We start from the raw sequence: 21,957 nt of genomic DNA, 5'->3' as shown, positions 1-21,957 counted from the left end.
CCTCCCCCCCCCCCCCCGGGTTGCTGCTGTTGCCTTCTTTCTTTTCCATTCCCTCTATCGTTCTGTGAGGTAGTTGACGAACGGCTGCCACCGCCTGGTGAACCCCTGAGCCGAAACCCTTAAGACGAACTTGATCCGTTCTAGCTTTATAAACCCTGCCATGTCATTTATCCAGCTCTCCACGCCCGGGGGTTTGGCTTCCTTCCACATAAGCAATATCCTGCGCCAGGCTACTAGGGACGCAAAGACCAAAACATCAGCCTCTTTCGCCTCCTGTACTCCCGGCTCTTCTGCGACCCCGAATATAGCCAACCCCCAGCTTGGCTCGACCCGGACCCCCACCACCTTCGAAAGCACCATCGCCACCCCCACCCAGAACCCCTGTAGTGCCGGACATGACCAGAACATGTGGGTGTGATTCGCTGGGCTTCTCGAGCGTCTCTCACACCTATCCTCTACCCCGCAAAAGTTACTGAGCCGTGCTCCAGTCATATGCGCCCTGTGTAAAACCTTAAATTGTATCAAGCTTAGCCTGGCACACGAGGACGACGAGTTTACCCTACATAGGGCATCAGCCCATAGCCCCTCTTCGATCTCTTCCCCCAACTCTTCCTCCCATTTCCCTTTCAGCTTATCTATCATGATCACCCCCTCGTCCCTCATTTCCCTATATATATCCGACACCCTACCATCGCCCACCCATGTCTCTGAGATCACTCTATCTTGCACCTCCTGCGTCGGAAGCTGCGGGAATTCCCTCACCTGTTGCCTCGCAAACACCCTCAGTTGCATATACCTAAACGCATTCCCTTGGGGCAACCCATACTTTTCCGTCAGCGCTCCCATACTTGCAAACGTCCCATCCAGGAACAGATCTCTCAGTTGTACTACCCCAGCTCTTTGCCATACTCCAAATCCCCCATCCATTCTCCCCGGAACAAACCTATGGTTATTTCTTATCGGGGACCACACCGAGGCTCCCGTCCTTCCCCTATGCCATCTCCACTGCCCCAAAATTTTTAGTGTTGCCACCACCACTGGGCTTGTGGTGTATTTCTTCGGTGAGAACGGCAACGGTGCCGTCACCATTGCTTGTAGGCTGGTCCCCTTGCAGGACGCCCTCTCCAATCTCTTCCACGCTGCTCCCTCCCCTTCTCCCATCCACTTACACACCATTGAGATATTGGCGGCCCAGTAATAATCGTTTAGGCTCGGTAGTGCCAGCCCCCCCCCCCCCCTATCTCTACTACGCTGCAAGAACCCCTCCTCACTCTCGGGGTCTTCCCGGCCCACACAAAACTCATAATACTTTTCTCAATTCTCTTAAAAAAAGCCTTCGTGACCATCACCGGGAGGCACTGAAACACAAAGAGGAATCTCGGGAGAACCACCATTTTAACCGCCTGCACCCTACCTGCCAGTGACAGGGACACCATGTCCCATCTCTTGAAATCCTCCTCCATCTGTTCCACCAATCTTGTTAGATTAAGCCGGTGTAAGGCTCCCCACTTCCTGACTATCTGAATCCCCAAGTATCGGAAGTCTCTTGTTACCTTCCTCAGCGGTAAATCCTCTATTTCCCTGCTCTGCTCCCCCGGATGCACCACAAACAACTCACTTTTCCCCATGTTCAATTTGTACCCTGAAAACTCCCCAAACTCCCCAAGTATCCGCATTATCTCTGGCATCCCCTCCACCGGGTCCGCAACATACAACAACAAATCATCCGCATACAAAGATACCCGGTGTTCTTCTCCTCCCCTAAACACTCCCCTCCACTTCCTGGAACCCCTCAGTGCTAGGGGCAGGGGCTCAATCGCCAGTGCAAACAATAACGGGGACAGGGGGCACCCCTGCCTCGTCCCTCTGTGAAGCCGGAAATAATCAGACCTCCGTCCATTCGTGACCACACTCGCCATCGGGGCCCTATACAGCAACTGTACCCATCCGATATACCCATCTCCAAAGCCAAATCTCCTCAGCACCTCCCACAGATAATCCCACTCCACTCTGTCGAATGCTTTCTCGGCATCCATCGCCACCACTATCTCCGCTTCCCCCTCTGGCGGGGGCATCATCATTACCCCTAGCAACCTCCGTATGTTCGTGTTCAGCTGTCTCCCCTTCACAAACCCGGTTTGGTCCTCATGGACCACCCCCGGGACACAGTCCTCTATCCTCGTCGCCATCACCTTGGCCAGAATCTTAGCATCCACGTTTAAAAGGGAAATGGGCCTATAGGACCCGCATTGCAGCGGGTCTTTTTCCTTCTTTAAGAGGAGCGATATCGTTGCCTCTGACATAGTCGGGGGCAGCTGCCCCCTTTCCCTAGCCTTATTAAAGGTTCTCGTCAAAAGCGGGGCCAGCAAGTCCATATACTTCCTATAAAATTCCACCGGGAATCCGTCTGGTCCCGGGGCCTTCCCCGCCTGCATGCTCCCAATCCCTTTCACTACCTCCTTCATCTCAATCTGTGCTCCCAGTCCCGCCCTCTCCTGTTCCTCCACCTTAGGGAATTCCAGCTGATCCAGAAAGCACATTATTCTCTCCTTCCCTTCCGGGGGCTGAGCTTTATATAATCTTTCGTAGAATGCCTTGAACACCCCATTCACTCTCTCCGCTCCCCGCTCCATCTCTCCCTCCTCATCTCTCACCCCCCCTATCTCCCTCGCTGCTCCCCTCTTCCTCAGTTGATGGGCCAGCAACCTGCTCGCCTTCTCCCCATATTCGTACTGTACACCCTGTGCCCTCCTCCATTGTGCCTCTGCATTACCCGTAGTCAACAAGTCAAATTCTACATGTAGCCTTTGTCTTTCCCTGTACAGTCCCTCCTCCGGTGCCTCCGCGTATTGTCTGTCCACCCTCAAAAGTTCTTTCAGCAACCGCTCCCTTTCCCTACCCTCCTGCTTTCCGTTATGTGCCCTAATAGATATCAGCTCCCCTCTAACCACTGCCTTCAACGCCTCCCAGACCACTCCCACCTGAACCTCCCCATTGTCATTAAGCTCCAAGTACCTTTCAATACACCCCCTCACCCTTAAACATACCCCCTCATCCGCCAATAATCCCATGTCCATTCTCCAGGGTGGGTGCTGTTCTTTTTCCTCTCCTATCTCCAGGTCCACCCAATGTGGAGCGTGGTCCGAGATAGCTATGGCCGTGTACTCCGTCCCTGTCACCTTCGGGACCAATGCCCTTCCCAAAACAAAGAAGTCTATCCGTGAATATACTTTATGAACATAGGAGAAAAACGAAAACTCCTTACTCCTAGGCCTGTAAATCTCCAGGGGTCTACTCCTCCCATCTGCTCCATGAAGTCCTTGAGCACCCTAGCTGCAGCCAGCCTCCTCCCGGTTCTGGACCTCGATCTGTCCAGCCCTGGGTCCAGCACCGTATTGAAGTCTCCCCCCATTACCAAGTTTCCCGCCTCTAGGTCCGGGATACGTACCAACATACGCCTCATAAAATTTGCATCATCCCAGTTCGGGGCATATACGTTCACTAGAACCACCGCCTCCCCTTGCAATCTACCAGTCACCATCACGTATCTACCCCCACTATCCGCCACTATGGTCTTTGCCTCAAACAGTACCCGTTTCCCCACTAATATAGCCACCCCCCTGTTCTTTGCATCTAACCCCGAATGAAACACCTGCCCCACCCAACCTTTGCGTAGTCTGACCTGGTCTATCAGTTTCAAATGCGTCTCCTGCAGCATAACCACGTCTGCCTTTAATTTCTTTAGGTGTGCGAGTACCCGTGCCCTTTTAATCAGCCCGTTCAGCCCTCTCACATTCCACGTGATCAGCCGGGTTGGGGGGCTCTTTACCCCCCCCCCCCCTTGTCGACTAGCCATCCCCTTTTTTAATCTAGCTCCTCACCCGGTTCCCACGTGCCCGTATATCCCCCCGACGGTGCCCTCCCGCCTCGACCACCCCACCCCGTACCAGCTCCCCCTTCTCCCCAGCAGCAGCAACCCAGTTAACCACCCCCCCCCCCCCGCTAGATCCCTTTTTAGCGTAGTTGCACCCCCCATGTTACTCCCAGAAGTCAGCAAACTCTGGCTGACCTCGGCTTCCCCCCGTGACCTCGGCCCCCACTGTGCGAGGCCCCCTCCTTCCTGCTTCCCTGTTCCCGCCATGATTACCATAGCGCGGGAACAAAGCCCGCGTTTCCCACTTGGCCCCACCCCTAATGACCGGCACCCACAGTTCCTCATCCTCCCTTCCCCCCCCCCCACAACATGGGGAAGAGAGAAAAGTTACAGGGTCGCAAGATTAACAACATGAAAAATCATCCCCTCCCCCTTTTTCCCCCCTTCACCCCACGTAATCACCCCACCACTTTGTCCCAAACATTCTTTTTCTTGCCCGCCTATTCCAGCTTCTCGTCCACAATAAATGTCCACGCCTCTTCTGCCATCTCAAGGTAGTGGTGCTTCCCTTGGTGTGTGACCCACAATCTTGCCGGCTGCAACATTCCAAATTTGACCTTCCTTTTGTGAAGCACCGCCTTAGCCCGATTAAATCTTGCCCTCCTTCTCGCCACCTCCGCACTCCAATCTTGATATACGCGGATCACTGCGTTCTCCCACCTACTGCTCCGAGTTTTCTTCGCCCATCTGAGGACCATCTCTCTGTCATTATAGCGGAGAAATCTCACCACTATGGCTCGAGGTATTTCTCCAGCCCTCGGTCTTCGCGCCATAACTCGATAAGCTCCCTCCACCTCCAACGGGCCCGTCGGGGCCTCCGATCCCATTAATGAGTGAAGCATCGTGATCACATATGCCCCGACGTCCGCCCCTTCTGCGCCTTCGGGAAAACCAAGAATCCTTAAATTCTTCCTCCTCGCATTATTCTCCAGCACCTCCAGCCTTTCCACAAACCTTTTGTGTTGTGCCTCGTGCATCTCTGTCTTCACCACCAGGCCCTGTATTTCGTCTTCATTTTCAGCGGCCTTTGCCTTCACGACCCGAAGCTCCTGCTCCTGGGTCTTTTGCTCCTCCTTTAGCCCTTCAATCGCCTGTAATATCGGGGCCAGCAGCTCCTCCTTCATCTCCTTTTTTAGTTCTTCCACACAGCGCCGCAGGAACTCTTGTTGGTCAGGGCCCCATACCAAACGGCCACCTTCCGACGCCATCTTGCTTTGTGCTTGCCTTCCTTGCCGCTGCTCTAGAGGATCCTCCGCAATCCGGCCGCTTTCCTCTCCTTTTTCCATCCGTATCCAGGGGGGATTCCCTTCTGGTTTACCGCACAGTGTTTTTAGCCGTTAAAATTGCCGTTGGGGCTCCTATTAAGAGCCCAAAAGTCCGTTCCACCGGGAGCTGCCGAAACGTGCGACTTAGCTGGTCATCGCCGCACCCGGAAGTCACATTAATGAATTAATTGAACATAGACCAAGAGTTAAGTGCCTTTACAACAAGTTACATTTAACTCTTATTTAAATGAAAAATCAACCTTTTTCTTGTTGCACTATTTTGTCTTGTCTGTTCATTAATTTGTGACTATTTTTCATGCTTACTTGAGTAATGAAAGAAAAAAAATTATCCAATACCAGAATAAATTGCAAGTGTCACTACCTCGGCAAAGTGATTTCAGGTTATTGATTCCTTTAATCTTTTATAGGATGTATATGTATAGGATGTCAGCATGGATTTAGTAAGGGGAGGTCGTGCCTGACAAACCTGTTAGAGTTCTTTGAAGAGATAACAAATAGGTTAGACCAAGGAGAGCCAATGGATGTTATCTATCTTGACTTCCAAAAGGCCTTTGATAAGGTGCCTCACGGGAGACTGCTGAGTAAAATAAGGGCCCATGGTATTCGAGGCAAGGTACTAACATGGATTGACGATTGGCTGTCAGGCAGAAGGCAGAGAGTTGGGATAAAAGGTTCTTTTTCAGAATGGCAACCGGTGACGAGTGGTGTCCCGCAGGGTTCAGTGTTGGGGCCACAGCTGTTCTCTTTATATATTAACGATCTAGATGATGGGACTGGGGGCATCCTGGCTAAGTTTGCCGATGATACAAAGATAGGTGGAGGGGCAGGTAGTATGGAGGAGGTGGGGAGGCTGCAGAAAGATTTAGACAGTTTAGGAGAGTGGTCCAAGAAATGGCTGATGAAATTCAACGTGGGCAAGTGCGAGGTCTTGCACTTTGGAAAAAAGAATAGAGGCATGGACTATTTTCTAAACGGTGACAAAATTCATAATGCTGAAGTGCAAAGGGACTTGGGAGTCCTAGTCCAGGATTCTCTAAAGGTAAACTTGCAGGTTGAGTCCGTAATTAAGAAAGCAAATGCAATGTTGTCATTCATCTCAAGAAGCTTTGAATATAAAAGCAGGGATGTACTTCTGAAACTTTATAAAGCATTAGTTAGGCCCCATTTAGAATACTGTGAGCAATTTTGGGCCCCACACCTCAGGAAGGACATACTGGCACTGGAGCGGGTCCAACGGAGATTCACACGGATGATCCCAGGAATGGTAGGCCTAACATACGATGAATGTCTGAGGATCCTGGGATTATATTCATTGGAGTTTAGGAGGTTGAGGGGAGATCTAATAGAAACTTACAAGATAATGAATGGCTTAGATAGGGTGGACGTAGGGAAGTTGTTTCCATTAGCAGGGGAGACTAGGACCCGAGGGCACAGCCTGAGAATAAAGGGAGTCACTTTAGAACAGAGATGAGGAGAAATTTCTTCAGCCAGAAAGTGGTGAGTCTGTGGAATTCATTGCCACAGAGGACGGTGGAGGCCGGGACGTTGAGTGTCTTTAAGACAGAAGTTGATAAATTCTTGATTTCTCAAGGAATTAAGGGCTATGGAGAGAGAGCGGGTAAATGGAGTTGAAATCAGCCATGATTGAATGGTGGAGTGGACTCGATGGGCCGAATGGCCTTACTTCCACTCCTATGTCTTATGGTCTTATGGTCTTACATCATCAATGAGTTTCTTTCCAACATAAGGACAGATATAGATGTTCGCTGATGATTGCACAATGTTCAGCTCCATTCGCGACTCCTCAGACACTGAAGCAGTCTAGGTGCAAGTGAAGCAATGCCAGGCATGGGCATGGCCGATAAATGACAAGTAACATTCGCGCCACACACGTGGTTTCTACACATTTTGGCACAAAGAGAGGAATGATTTGTCAGAGGAAAACTGGAACTAATTGACTCTACCACAGGAGACATTGGGCTGGATTCTCCGTCCTGTGATGCCGGTAACGTGGATTGCGATCGGGCGTTTGGCTAAAATCAAGGTTCACGGTGGGTGCCGTATCGACCGCTATGCTCTCGCCTCCGCTGGCTGCGGAATCGGGGTTCGCCCCAGCAGGACAATGCTAATGGATGCAAATGGGCTGGGAACTACGTGGGCCTGGATCACTACAGGTATCACCAAACGTGAACCTGACATGGTGGGCCAAAGGGATTTCTCCTTAAGGGAGTTGCCCCTAAAGGCTACTCCCCCACAATGCACTACCTGCCTACCCTACCAGAAACCCCCCCACTTCCCCCATGAACACCCTCTAAAATGGGAGACCACCCCCAGGGACCACCAACTAAATGACCCCCCCCCCCCCACAAGGACCCCATAAAATGCGAACCCCCCATAGAGACCCCTTGAAACTGGACAACCCCCACAGAAATGCCCTAACTAAAGGGACACTCCCCAGGGACCCCATAACTAAATGGACCCCCCACAGATGCCCTCCACCATCCCCAGAAAAGGGACCACTGACTGGAAGCTAGAAAGCGGCAGAGGCAGTGAAAACAAATTACAGTTGTAACACTCACCTGGAAGCACCACGTGTCCATTTCTGCAAAGGGAACAGCTGTCACCTGTGTTTAAACACCTCAGATCCTTTAATAGCAAGCTATTCATAAATTTCTAGTAGTGGGTTGTGAATGACAGCTTCCACAAAACAGCTGTTGGCCTTGCTTCATTCATCTTCTTCACTCTAAGTGCTGTAACCACTGTTTACAAACATCAATCACACCAAAGTGGGATAAGTGCTGTCAATTTCCAGCTCAGCACTTCAACATCACTCAAGCATGACGTGGTGTGGTTGGAATGCACTTAACTTTCATGTGGGGGTTCCTTTAGTTAGGGGTTTCTTGTGGGGGGGTCCCTATTTATGGGGTCCCTGTGAGGGGTTGCAATTTTTAGGAGGTCCCTGTGGGGGCCTCCGAATTTAGGGGGTCTCCATGGAGAGATGGGCTAGCTTTGCGATGTGGGGGAGGGGGTGGTAAACAGGGGTGGGGGGCTGATCTGCAGTGTGCTGGGGGGGGGGGGGGGGTTGCCAGATGTCGGACTATCTATCGGGCCCGCCCCACTCGAAATGGCGCCCTGATAGCAGGATTCCCTCGGGAATCCCTCATATTCCTTGCTATGCATAAATATGCATGCCGATGGTTACTGAATTGCTTTGTGACTTGTGCTCCGCAAATCAGTGGCAATTCTCCTCCAGCGGGAGAACATAGTCTCCTAAATGAAGAATGCTGCCCATTGATTAGTGTCTTTCTGCTATCTATCCAAATCAAAGACCACCCCAAATGGAATCGAGACAGCAGCTACTCTACCAGGAAAGATTTGGGGCAAAATTTTACGCTCCATCAGAAGCAGGTTCTGAGGAGAGAGGAGCATAATACTGAATCGATGGGATTCCCCCCAGGAACCCAGAGCCCTGGTTTTAGGCTGTCAGGAGCAGGAGGGTAGAAAAGTGACATTTGCACTTTTATTCATCTCAAAGAACAAAGAAACATACAGCACAGGAACAGGTCCTTCGGCCCTCCAAGCCTGCGCTGACCATGCTGCCCGTCTAAACTAAAATCTTCTAAAAGAACAAAGATTTGGATAGATAGTGGAACGACACTAATCTCGGGTGGGAAAGTGCCTCAATCTGAAGGCCCCCTCAGAGTTGGGGCGATCTCCCTTCCAGGATGTTCGAGCTATTGGTGTCCCTGCCCTTCAGCCAACCCCCTGATGCTGTGATTACCCTCCCTGCCCCCCTCCCGGCATCTTCTACACTCCTACCCCTGGGACTTACCTTTCCAAAGGTCCTGGGACTTAGCCCCATGCAGAGAGCTGCAGTAATGTATGTTAGGCCCATTGCTCACCATCCTTCAAATTCTAACCTTGATTTAATTCTTGACAATGGATAGAGCAATGTAAAAGTAGCAAACATTGGAAAATAACCTAATCTATAGATAGACTCTGTGTGAAAATAGAAATGGAAAAAGAAACATTGATGACAAAGGTATTTGACTGGGGAACAAGGGCTAATTTATAGTGGATGAAAAGGGTTCATGTTCAGATTAAGTGAAAAGAAAAATCGTCAGAGATCCCCACTGATCAGCATAGTTGCTCTTTAAATAAAAGATGGAAACAATACAACTGTTCATGTGAGGGTGTGTCTAAATTTGGTGGTCCATGGATGAATGGACTGAAGTCAAGCCTGAAACTGAAGTTAGCACTTACAAACCAGGTAGCGATAAAAAAAGGCCAGGCCAAAGATATGGAGGAAAGTTGCAAAAGAAAGAAACCTGCCAATGAAGATGAGGGAAGATTAAGAAAAACACATAGTATAAAGACTTTTCATAGGTACACCTGGAGGATTCAGCAACTGGCCAAAGTACGTGTACGGCTAATAATAAATGAAGGTTGGGATGTTTCCAATAGGTAAGATTAGAATGGTCAACGTGCTATTATGTTCAGCTTTCACAAGAAAGTGGATATTGGGATCATAGAATCAGCTTAAATGGATATTGAGCTGAAATAGATATTGATTTGCTGGTGGGAGTTATTACTTAAAGAAAAAAATGATATTAAAGAAGCTAATTCAAAATGATTCCAGGATCTGATAGATCCTGGGTGCAAGTCTCCCATCGGGAGACTAAGTACCGTCGCCGGAATGAAAAACGGAGTGTTTCACTCCGGCGTCGGAGGCCGTTCCCAGCCCCCTATTCTCCCACCCCTGGGGGGCTCGGAGCGGCGCCGCGTCATTTACGCACGCCGGGCCTTGACATCGCGTAAAAGTGGCGCCGCGTAAATGACATGACCGGCACCGCTTAAGTGACATCATGCGCGGTTGCCGGCCTCCCCGCGGCCGCCCCGCAAGAAGATGTCGGATGGATCTTGCGGGGCGGCGGAGGAAAAGAGGTCCTCCTTCTGAGAGGCCGGCCCGCCGATCGGTGGGCACCGGTCGCGGCCAGACCCCTTTTGAAGCCCCCCCCCCGGTACAGGAACCCCCCCCACAGGCCACCCTCCCAGCATTCCCGCACTGATCCCCGCCGGCAGCGACCAGGTGTGGACGGCGCCAGCGGGAACCTGTTGTGTTGGGCAGGTCGCTCGGCCCGTCCGGGCCGGAGAATCGCCGCTCGCCCATTATAAACGGCAAGCGGCGATTCTCCCAGCGGCCAGCCGTGATTCTCGCCGTGCCAGTTTGGGGGGGTGGGAGAATCGCGGGCGGGTGTCGGGGCGGCGTGGTGGGACTCGCGCGACGCCTGGGCGATTTTCCCACCAGTGTGGCGGGGGGGGGGGGAGAATTCCGCCAAAAAAGCCGAAACTAGCGAAATAATTTTAAAATATACAAACCCTGCAAGGGGTGAAGGAAATTGGACGATAGGACCGAGGGATGGTAAAATGTGTATTCATAAAAGGAGACTAAGATGAGACTGGAAGTCTTTTGAAGTTGTTCCAAAATGCCAGTTATCAGGTATAAGATAAAATAATTAATTAACCTGGGGAACTTCTGGTTCCCTAATTAATGTAGATGGATTTCTGAAAAGGTCATGCTTGCCCAGCCCGAGAGGATTCTATTTCTTTAAAAGCAGAAAATAGATGAAAGCAACACAGTTAATGTGATTTATATGGACTTTCAAGAATCATTGAATAAGATGCCATTCATAATAGACTTGTGGCAAAGATAATGATACATGAAATTGAGGAGGACCTGGGCCACTTGGACAGATAGTCAGAGGTTAAAAAGCAAAGCATGAGGGTAAAAGGATACATCTCAACCTGGATGCGGCATTTCACTGTGGCAGTACTGGAAATTGCCCTTCTGTCCCAGATACAAAAATGATCTGAATTTAGAAACTTAGGGAACACCGAATTGCAGAAGGTGAATGCTGCTGGTGTTTATGTTGTCAGAGACATTCGTTAGGCTGCAGTTGCAATATTGTGTCCAATTTTGGGATCCCTACGACAGAAATAATATAAAGGTGATGGAAACGACTCCAAATGTTACGGTAAAGGAATCATTTCCATTCCTCCGTGCAATGTTAACGAGATGACACAATTTAAGGTAATCAAGAAGAAAAATGCAAAGGCTGATTATAAAACAATGGCCTTTATAGACAAAGCAGTTAGAAAGTTGAATGTCCTACCATAGGCTGTCAATAAATTCTTTGAAATGGCGATTAGATACAGCAGAAGACTGGTTCTTCAAAGATACAAGCAGGCAAATGGAATTAGCTCATGTGGCCCTTTGTTAAGCAAACTGCCTGAAAAGGCTTCATGGGTCTACTCACTTGCTTATACAGTGACATTCTACAGATAACTAAATACAGATGGTAAATACCTTCTGCCTGTTTTTGAAGTTTGTTGCTATGACCAGTGGACATTGCTGGGAGAGGCTTATGCAGACTGAATTGAAAGAGAGAAAAAAAAATCCAACTAGATACAATTCAAAACATTTATAAATGTTAACAAAGGTTCAAAAAATAGCTACAGCTTCACTGGGGAGAACATAAAACAAGTCAATGCACACTATGGCTAAGAAGGGAAATGCTGGCCCTTTGTGTGGCAATTGTAGTCAAAAAAGTTTATCGGCCTGGATTATGCTGTGGTGATAACAGTGAAGCTGTTAGTCTTGGCCATCATTCATCCCTCAGCAGCTTTAGGAGTTCGCACGTACACAGGATAACGTGGAAATCAGAAATTGATGTTAGGGAATCTATGCTCCACTGCACACTACAGGTTCTCACGGGCTGGAATTTCCCTTGCGATCATGATTTGATGAAAACTTCTATTTCTGTGCCATTATTCTTTCAGTTACACCTTTTTGAATGATTTGTAACTAGGTTTTTAATGGTGTACTAACTTCAGAATTGCGAAGTACTCTTCCCGGCGCTGTGAAGCTAATTTTATATTTGTGGATTATCAAATCTTCCCATCATGATTTTTTTTTAAAATCCACCTTCTAAGATTTTGTGTCAGAAGTTTATGTTTATTTCAGCTTCTACCTTGATTCAATCATCATTCATTTCACATTGTCTAAAATTTAAAATTATAGGTGATGGGATTTAAGTGCTGTCAACCTCCTGGTTTGCTGTGTGTAAACACTTCAATGTGATTGGGTCCTTACCTCCTTGCTGCCATCACTGCCGTCGCACACTGATGTACCGTCAAATACCACGAGACGAGAATGGTGGAACAATCGAGACTTTATTGAACAAGATGTTGTGCCTCCTGTAGCTGGAACCAGAATGGCTGCAGTGCAGGAGAGCACACCCTTTTATACGCCACCCGCTGGGCGGAGCCAGCAGGCAGGGAGTTACTGTCGCACCTGTAATATACGGGCAGTGGCGTAATACATCCAATATGCCACGAGTGGTGTTTACCACATTCATCCCCTGTTAAAAAAAGAGTCCCGCGGGGGTGATGGAAACATTACACATTAAGTCTGTCGGGGGCTTTGACCCTCCGCCGCGATCGCCTCCTGGTGGTGATGTGGGGGCCGACCTGGTCACCTGCGACTCTGGGACGTGTTGTCCTCATCTTTGTCACCCCTGAGTGGATCCAGTGGGAGGACGGATCCTGCTGGGGTGGGGGCAGCGGTGAGGTTCGCTGGAGGGAGGGTGAGTGGCGCAGGGGTGAATGAGGCAACCGGGGGGGGAGCGGTGTCAGGTCGGGGGTCGTGGGTGGGGACCCAGCGGGTGCCAGGTTCTGGAGGGAGACGGTGTCTTGGCGCCCATCGGGGTGTGCCAAGTAGGCATACTGCGAGTTTGCATGTAGGAGGTGGACCTTCCCGACCCGAGGGTCCGATTTATGGCTCCGCACATGCTTCCGGAGGAGGACGGGTCCAGGAACTGTTAGCCAAGTTGGGAGCGAGACCCCGGAGGTGAACTTCCTGGGGAAGGCAAACACACGTTCATGAGGGGTCTCATTAGTGGCGGTGCAGAGGAGCGACCGGATGGTGTGGAGCACGTCGGTGAGGACCTCCTGCCAGCAGTAGACCGGGAGATTTTTAGACCGCAGGGCCATCAGGACGGCCTTCCAGACCGTCCCGTTCTCCCTCTCCTCCTGCCCGTTTCCCCGGGGTTGTAGCTGGTCATCCTGCTCGAGGCGATGCCCTTGCTGAGCAGGAACTGACGCAGCTCATTACTCATGAAAGAGGATCCCCGATCGCTGTGGATGTAGGTGGGGAAACCGAACAGAGTGAAGATGCTGTGCAGGGCTTTAATTACCTTGGCAGAAGTCATGTCGGGGCATGGGATGGCGAAGGGGAATCGGGAGTACTCATCAATAATGTTGAGGAAGTACATGTTGCGGTCGGTGGAGTGGAGGGGCCCTTTGCAGTCTACGCTGAGGCTTTCAAAGGGGCGGGAGGCCTTCACCAGGTGCGCTCTATCTGGCAGGTAGAAGTGCGGCTTGCACTCTGCGCAGACTTGGCAGTCTCTGGTGACGGACCTGACCCTCTCAATGGAGTAGGGCAGGTTGCGGGCCTTGACAAAATGGAAGAACCGGGTGATCCCCGGGTGGCAGAGGTCATAATGGAGAACCCGGGTCGGTCCACCTGAGCGCTGGCACATGTACCGTGGGTTAGGGCATCAGGGGGCTCATTGAGCTTCCCCGGGCGATACAAGATCTCAATATAATAGGTGGAGAGCTCGATCCTCCACCTAAAGATCTTGTCATTTTTGATCTTGCCCCGCTGTGTATTATTAAACATGAAGGCAACCGACCGTTGGTCAGTGAGGAGAGTGAATCTCCTGCCGGCCAGGTAATGCCTCCAACGCCGCATAGATTCCACAATGGCTTGGGCTTCCTTCTCGACAGAGGAGTGCCGAATTTCCGAGGCATGGAGGGTGCGGGAAAAGAAAGCCACGGGCCTGCCCGCCTGGTTGAGGGTGGCGGCCAGAACCACATCTGATGCATCGCTCTCCACTTGGAAGGGGAGGGATTCATCGACCGCGTGCATCGTGGCCTTGGCGATGTCCGCCTTGATGTAGTTGAAGGCCTGGCAGGCCTCAGCTGTCAGGGGAAAAACTGTGGACGTGATGAGTGGGCGGGCCTTGTCCGCATAATTAGGGACCCACTGGGCGTAATACGAGAAAAACTCCAGGCAACGTTTCAGGGCCTTGGGGCAGTGGGGGAGAGGGAGTTCCAGGAGGGTGTGCATGCGGTCGGGGTCAGGCCCTAGGACTCCATTTTCCATTACATAGCCAAGGATGGCTAAGCGGTAAGTGCGGAACACGCATTTCTCCTTATTGTAGGTGAGGTTAAGGAGTTTGGCGGTAAGGAGGAATTTTTCGAGGTTTGCGTCATGGTCCTGCTGATCGTGGCCGCAGATGGTGACATTATCTAGGTACGGGAAGGTGGCCCACAGACCGTATTGGTCAACCATTTGGTCCATCTCTCGCTGGAAGACCGAGGAGTGGTCACCCATTGGTGATGCCGAAGGGAACCCTAAGGAAGTGATAGAGGCGGCCACCTGCTTCGAACACAGTGTATTGGCGGTCCTCTGGGCGGATGTGGAGCTGGTGGTAGGCGGACTTCAAGTCTACTGTGGAAAAGACTCGACACTGCGCAATCTGATTGACCATGTCAGATATGCGTGGGAGGGGGTACGCGTCGAGCTGCGTGTACCGATTGATGGTCTGACTGTAGTCAATGACCATCCTGTGCTTCTCCCCAGTCTTTATTACCACTACTTGAGCTCTCCAGGAGCTGTTGCTGGCCTCAATGATCCCCTCCCGCAGAAGGCGTTGGACCTCCGACCTGATGAAGGTCCTGTCCTGGGCACTGTACCGTCTGCTCCTAGTGGCGACGGATTTGCAGTCCGGGGTGAGGTTCGCAAACAGGGAAGGTGGATCGACTTTAAGGGTCGTGAGGCCGCAGACAGTGAGGGGGGGCAGGGGTCCACCGAATTTCAAAGTCAGGCTTTGGAGATGGCACTGAAAATCCAGGCCGAGCAACAGGGCAGCACAGAGGTGGGGGAGGACGTAGAGCCAGATGTTGCTGAACCCTATGCCCTGGACAGTGAGGGTCGCGATACAGGACCCCCGGATTTCAATGGAATGGGATCCAGAGGCCAGGGAGATTTTCTGGGTGACGGGGTGTACCGGGAGGGAGCAGCGCCTTACCGTAGTGCGTTGGATGAAACTCTCTGTGCTCCCGGAGTCAAAGAGGGCAGGTAGTCTCATGCCCGTTGATCTTCACCGTCATCGTGGTGGTCGCGAGGTTGTGGGGCCGAGTCTGATCCATGGTGATGGAGGCGAGCTGCAGAAGATGCTGGGAGGTTCTGGGCTGATCAGCGGTGGCAGAGGTAGTAGTAGGCGGTGAACGGCCAGCCAAGCAGGGGTTCTGAGGCGCATATGTGGGGAAGATGGCAGCGTCCATGGGCCGCATGTGGCTTGCGGAGGGGAAGATGGCGACGCCCCTGGGTCGCACGTGGGGGGTGTAGAAATGCCGGACCTGGAAACAGCGGTGACCGACCGGGCCTGGCAAACGGAAACAAAGTGCCCTTTCTTCCCACACCCGTTGCAGGTCGCGCTCCGCGCCGGGCAGCGCTGCCTGGGGTGTTTGCTTTGTCCACAAAACTAGCACTTGGCCCCCCCAGATTTGGCTGTCTGCCGCGCGATGCAGGCTTGCGGTGAGCTGGAGTCGGCAGCTGGTGCCGCGCGGTCGGGGGTGTAGGACTGCAGGTTACGGGAGGCCACTTCTAATGAATTAGCAAGCTGCCTTGTCCCCGCGAGATCGAGCGTACCACCTTCCAATAGTCACTGGCGGACGGACGTAGACTTCATGCCTGTGACATAAGCGTCTCTAATTAGATGTTCGGTGTGTTGGACTGCCAAAACTGCCTGGCAGTTACAGTTCCTACCAAGGATCTGTAGGGCCCATAAGAAATCGTCCAGAGTCTCTCGGGGGAGTTGCTGTCTCGTGGCCAGGAGGTGCCTGGCATACACTTGATTGCCGGTTTAACGTAATGCCCCTTCAGGAGCGTCATCGATTCGGAGTAGGTGGGCCCATCCCGGATGAGGGGAAAAATGTCAGGGCTCACCCGTGAGTAAAGGACTTGGAGCTTCTGCGAATCTGAGGGTTCTTCAGTGGCTGCTCTGAGGTAGCCTTCGAAGCAGGCTAGCCAGTGCTTGAAGGTGGGCGTGACGTTGGCTGCTTGTGGGCTCAGCTGCAGGCGATCAGGCTTGATGAGGAAATCCATATTTTAAAATGTTGTTCAATAAATTGATGTACCGTCAATTACCACGAGACAAGAATGGTGGAACAATCGAGGCTTTATTGAACAAGATGTTGTGCCTCCTGTAGCTGGAACCAGAATGGCTGCAGCGCAGGAGAGCATACACTTTTATACGCCGCCCGCTGGGCGAGCCAGCAGGCAGGGAGTTACCGTCGTACCTATAATATACGGGCAGTGCCATAATACATACAATATACCACTAGTGGTGTTTACCACACACACCAAGAGCGATCTCCCTTCAGATGGTGCACGACTGCACGCCATAGGGATCGCTCGACCTCTGGGGGCAGATTTCTTTGGGGTCAGTGGCAAGATCCCTTGCTTTGCCATGGACTGCAAGTCTGGGCCTTTCAATCCAAATGTTCTTGGCGGATGCCATTTTCTCTGAATCAAAAAACGCTCAGAGCAGAGTTTTTTCCCTGAGGTAACTGGCCGACCTGTGCAGAAAGAGTGTAGAACAAGAGTTTCTGCAATTCTTCAGTTTACCACCAATCCCTTGCCAGATTCAGAGTTGTCCATGAGGAAGAGGCCAGGGCATCATGCTTCTTTCTCCTCTCAGACACTACTCCTTTGTTCACCGGTGGGTTTACAATTTAACAGATATAATGTAGAGATTACTAAGTGCTTGGTACTGCCTGTCCCTGAGCTTTTATCTTTGGCCCAGTTTATTCTATAGTATTGCCCAGTTTATTAATCTTATTAGATGTTGCCAACATTGACAAAAAATGAGAAGTTCAAAACAATGGCAACGCTAATTCTAAAGATTATCAGTACTCCCTGTACAACCCCTTCTCTGATATGACATATCTTGGAAAATATTCGAAATTTTGTGGTTTTTGTGGGTTTGGCGTAACGTCTGGCCAATCACATTTTTAGAATTTAAAGTGGCATAACCTCATAAAAGTCCTTGACTCAAAAGGCAAAAATCCATAAGGCTTCAGGGGATTTTAGTTTGATATCATCACAGTAAATAAATACTGTATCTTGGAAACAGAATTGCGAGAAAAATGAGTCCATGAATGTAACATTTGGCACAGGAGGTTATAATACTCAACATGACATTAAAATATTGTTACCACCCGCAAAGCATGGGCAGGGGGTGGGTGGGAAGACTCAAATTTGGAAAACTGAAATCTTAAAAATGAAGTGTTGGAGTTATAGAGCAGGTCAGTCAGAATCCGTAAAGAGAAAAGGCAGCTTATAACATTTTGCATGTGTACATTCCATCTAAACTGAAGAGGTTCTGAGATTAAAGGGTGCATGCCCGAAATGTCGTAACCTGTCATTTTTCTTTTTCAGATTCTGTCTGAGGCCACTGTGAATCTCCAACATCTTCAGTTCTTATTCCTTAAATCAATCATCACAAAAAAAATTCAATGACAGTTTCTGGAAATTATGGGAGCAATAAATTGCTCAGGGGCCGTAAATGTTAGTTACGTCAGCGTGTTCCACCTTTTTTTGCAATTCACCCGTAATGGAATATGTTATCTGTGACTTCAAACTCCCCAACACTGAAACTAGATAAGATAGATTGATGTGTCGACGCTGAACTCTTCAAGTACCTAACTTGATGTTTATGCTGGAGCTTGAAAATTGCTATGACAACCGTGACAATTGGCTCTCAAAGCGGGCTTCTGAAGTTCAACTTCTGAAATGAAATGTTACTTCCAATCCCTCAATATCGTCATGTCTAGATATCAGCATGTACTGTTGCACCCATTGCAAGCAAGATGTTCAGATCCCAACTTATGTAAAGACTGGTCACAGACGTAAGTACTACAGATAAAGAAGTATACAAAACGGTCTGTCAGCCCATCAGTACACCTTATAGACAGGGCAATCTCCAAATCCCAGAAAATCCTGCTGTTCCACTTTTTTTCTCAGGGTCTGTTCGCCCTAAAGTTACAGCAGGAAAAGAAGAGGATCTATATGGAGATTTGCACCCCCTCCCCTATAAGATTATAAAGCCAACCTGTGAAAAACACCAATTAAAATGAACTGAATCACATACTGTTGAAGCTCACCAGTGCATTACTCACTCAGTGGTACTGCAATGTAACAATGCTGACCACATCCACTATTAACTTGTTCCAGAGAGTAACCACTATCTGAGAAAAGTTAGACTTTTCTCTTCACTTGACTTTCATCCTTAGTTTTTTTTTGATCCTGCAACCACTATCAGTTCAGACATCTTCAATTTATTATGTCTTGTTCTTTCATGATTTCAAAAGCATACATTCGACCCTTCCGCTCCCCCCTCCCATAAATTTATGTTTCCCCTCAGTGAAACTTCAATATGTTTAGCAAAAAGAGATCTGCAGCTAAGCATCATCCTTGGTGCCCTCTTCTGTATCCCGCTTAGAACCCCGATAACTGCAACTAGATATGAAGAACAAAAGTGGACATAATACTCTCGGGACAATTTTTCCTGGCTATTTTAGGAATTAGAGAGCCCTTGAGGTGACCGGGTTGGAGTCTTATAAGCTAACGGGGGTTTAGTCCATGTTGCCATCCTGGCAAAGGAGTTGAAGTTTGCATAAGAAATTGGGGGACCGAGAATTCTTTTGGAGCTGATTGCCAAATAATTATCTGTCAGCACTCATTAAGGAGGCTATGTGGTATTCTGGTGGCTGGTGCTTGACCTAATGCCCTCTCCTAACAGTGACAGTTGATTGGAAATAAACTAGTTGTTGCAGAAGATTGTGAGTGCTGTCTGACGGTTAACCAGTCTCTTGCTGTTGGGAGGACGTTGTAAACGCACCGGGAGACTTTGTGGGTCACTTTGTCAAGACTTTGCCAAGACTCTATCGACATTTAGTTCAGAAATTTTCTGAGGACCTCTATACGGAAGAATAAGAATTACACTCCACATTAACGAACACCTTTGAGGAGTCACCAAGGTAAAAGGAGAGTTCGGCCCTGGACATCTTGGGCGGGATTCTCCGAGCCCGCGTCGGGCCAGGGGGGGTGGGGGGAGTAATTCACGCGACGCCACTCCGACGCCGGTCTGCCGATTCTCCGAGGTCGGCGCAGCGCTGGTCAGAGACCGTTGATAGTGGCCCCCCGGTGATTATCCCAGCACGATGGGTTGATTGCCCGCTGAGTTAGGCCGAGACCCGCCGGCGCCGTTCTCGTATGGTCCTACCCAACGGGACCTCGCCGTTCATGTTGTGGGGGGCAGCCTGGTGGGGGGAGGGGGTGGGGGGAGGGGGTGGGCGGATCCGACCGCGGAGAGGGGGGGGGCTCCATGGCGGCCAGGCCCGCGTCGGGGCCTACCGATCGGCGGGCGGGCTTATCCTGGTGGGGGCGTATGTTCCTCCGTGCCGGGCTCCTGTAGCTCTCCGCCATGTTGCGTCGGGGCTGGCACGGAGGAGGTGGAGATGAGAACAGGGAGCAGGGAGGTGGAGATGAGAACAGGGAGGTGGGGGTGAGAACAGGGAGGTGGGGGTGAGAACAGGGAGATGGAGGTGAGTACAGGGAGGTGGGGGTGAGAACAGGGAGGTGGGGGTGAGAACAGGGAGATGGAAGTGAGAACAGGGAGGTGGGGTGAGAACAGGGAGGTGGAGGTGAGAACAGAGAGGTGGGGGTGAGAACAGGGAGGTGGAGGTGAGAACAGGGAGGTGGGGGTGAGAACAGGGAGGTGGGGGTGAGAACAGGAAGATGGAGGTGAGTACAGGGAGGTGGGGGTGAGAACAGGGAGGTGGAGGTGGAGGTGAGAACAGGGAGGTGGGGGTGAGAACAGGGAGATGGAGGTGAGTACAGGGAGGTGGGGGTGAGAACAGGGAGGTGGAGGTGGGAACAGGGAGGTGGAGGTGAGAACAGGGAGGTGGAGGTGGGAACAGGGAGGCGGAGGTGGGAACAGGGAGGTGGAGGTGGGAACAGGGAGGTGGAGGTGGGAATAGGGAGGTGGAGATGAGAGCAGGGAGGTGGAGGTGAAAACAGGGAGGTGGAGGTGGGAACAGGGAGGTGGAGGTGGGAACAGGGACTGGGGGGGGTGAGAACAGGGAGGTGGAGGTGAGAACAGGGAGGTGGGGGTGAGAACAGGGAGGTGGAGGTGAGAACAGGGAGGTGGAGGTGAGAACAGGGAGGTGGAGGTGGGAACAGGGAGGTGGAGGTGAGAACAGGGAGGTGGAGGTGAGAACAGGGAGGTGGAGGTTAGAACAGGAAGATGGGGGTGAGAACAGGGAGGTGGAGGTGAGAACAGGGAGGTGGAGGTGAGAACCGGGAGGTGGGGGTGAGAACAGGGAGGTGGAGGTGAGAACAGGGAGGTGGAGGTGAGAACAGGGAGGTGGAGGTGGGAACAGGGAGGTGGAGGTGAGAGCAGGGAGGTGGAGGTGAGAACAGGGAGGTGGGGGTGAGAACAGGGAGGTGGAGGTGGGAATAGGGAGATGGAGGTGAGTACAGGGAGGTGGGGGTGAGAACAGGGAGGTGGAGATGAGAGCAGGGAGGTGGAGGTGAGAACAGGGAGGTGGAGGTGAGAACAGGGAGGTGGAGGTGAGAACAGGGAAGTGGAGGTTAGAACAGGAAGATGGGGGTGAGAACAGGGAGGCGGAGGTGAGAACAGGGAGGCGGAGGTGAGAAGAGGGAAGTGGAGGTTAGAACAGGGAGGTGGAGGTGAGAACAGGGAGGCGGAGGTGAGAAGAGGGTAGTGGAGGTTAGAACAGGGAGGTGGAGGTGAGAACAGGGAGGTGGGGGTGAGAACAGGGAGGTGGAGGTTAGAACAGGGAGGTAGGGGTGAGAACAGGGAGGTGTTGGTGAGAACAGGGAGGTGGGGGTGAGAACAGGGAGGTGGAGGTGGGAACAGGGAGGTGGAGGTGAGAACAGGGAGGTGGGGGTGAGAACAGGGAGGTGGAGGTTAGAACAGGGAGGTGGAGGTGGGAACAGGGAGGTGGAGGTGAGAACAGGGAGGTGGAGGTTAGAACAGGGAGGTGGAGGTGGGAACAGGGAGGTGGAGGTGAGAACAGGGAGGTGGAGGTTAGAACAGGGAGATGGGGGTGAGAACAGGGAGGTGGAGGTGAGAACAGGGAGGTGGAGGTGGGAACAGGGACTGGGGGGGTGAGAACAGCAGAGGTGGAGGTGAGAACAGGGAGGTGGAGGTGGGAACAGGGAGGTGGAGGTTAGAACAGGGAGATGGGGGTGAAAACAGGGAGGTGGAGGTGAGAACAGGGAGGTGGAGGTGAGAACAGGGAGGTGGGGGTGAGAACAGGGAGGCGGAGGTGAGAACAGGGAGGTGGAGGTTAGAACAGGGAGATGGGGGTGAGAACAGGGAGGTGGAGGTGAGAACAGGGAGGTGGGGGTGAGAACAGGGAGGCGGAGGTGGGAACAGGGAGGTGGGGGTGAGAACAGGGAGATGGAGGTGAGTACAGGGAGGTGGGGGTGAGAACAGGGAGGTGGGGGTGAGAACAGGGAGGTGGAGGTGAGAACAGGGAGGTGGGGGTGAGAACAGGGAGGCGGAGGTGGGAACAGGG

Source organism: Scyliorhinus torazame, chromosome 21, assembly GCF_047496885.1.
Source record: "Scyliorhinus torazame isolate Kashiwa2021f chromosome 21, sScyTor2.1, whole genome shotgun sequence".
NCBI lineage: Eukaryota > Metazoa > Chordata > Chondrichthyes > Carcharhiniformes > Scyliorhinidae > Scyliorhinus > Scyliorhinus torazame.
This window is presented reverse-complemented; position numbering follows the sequence as displayed.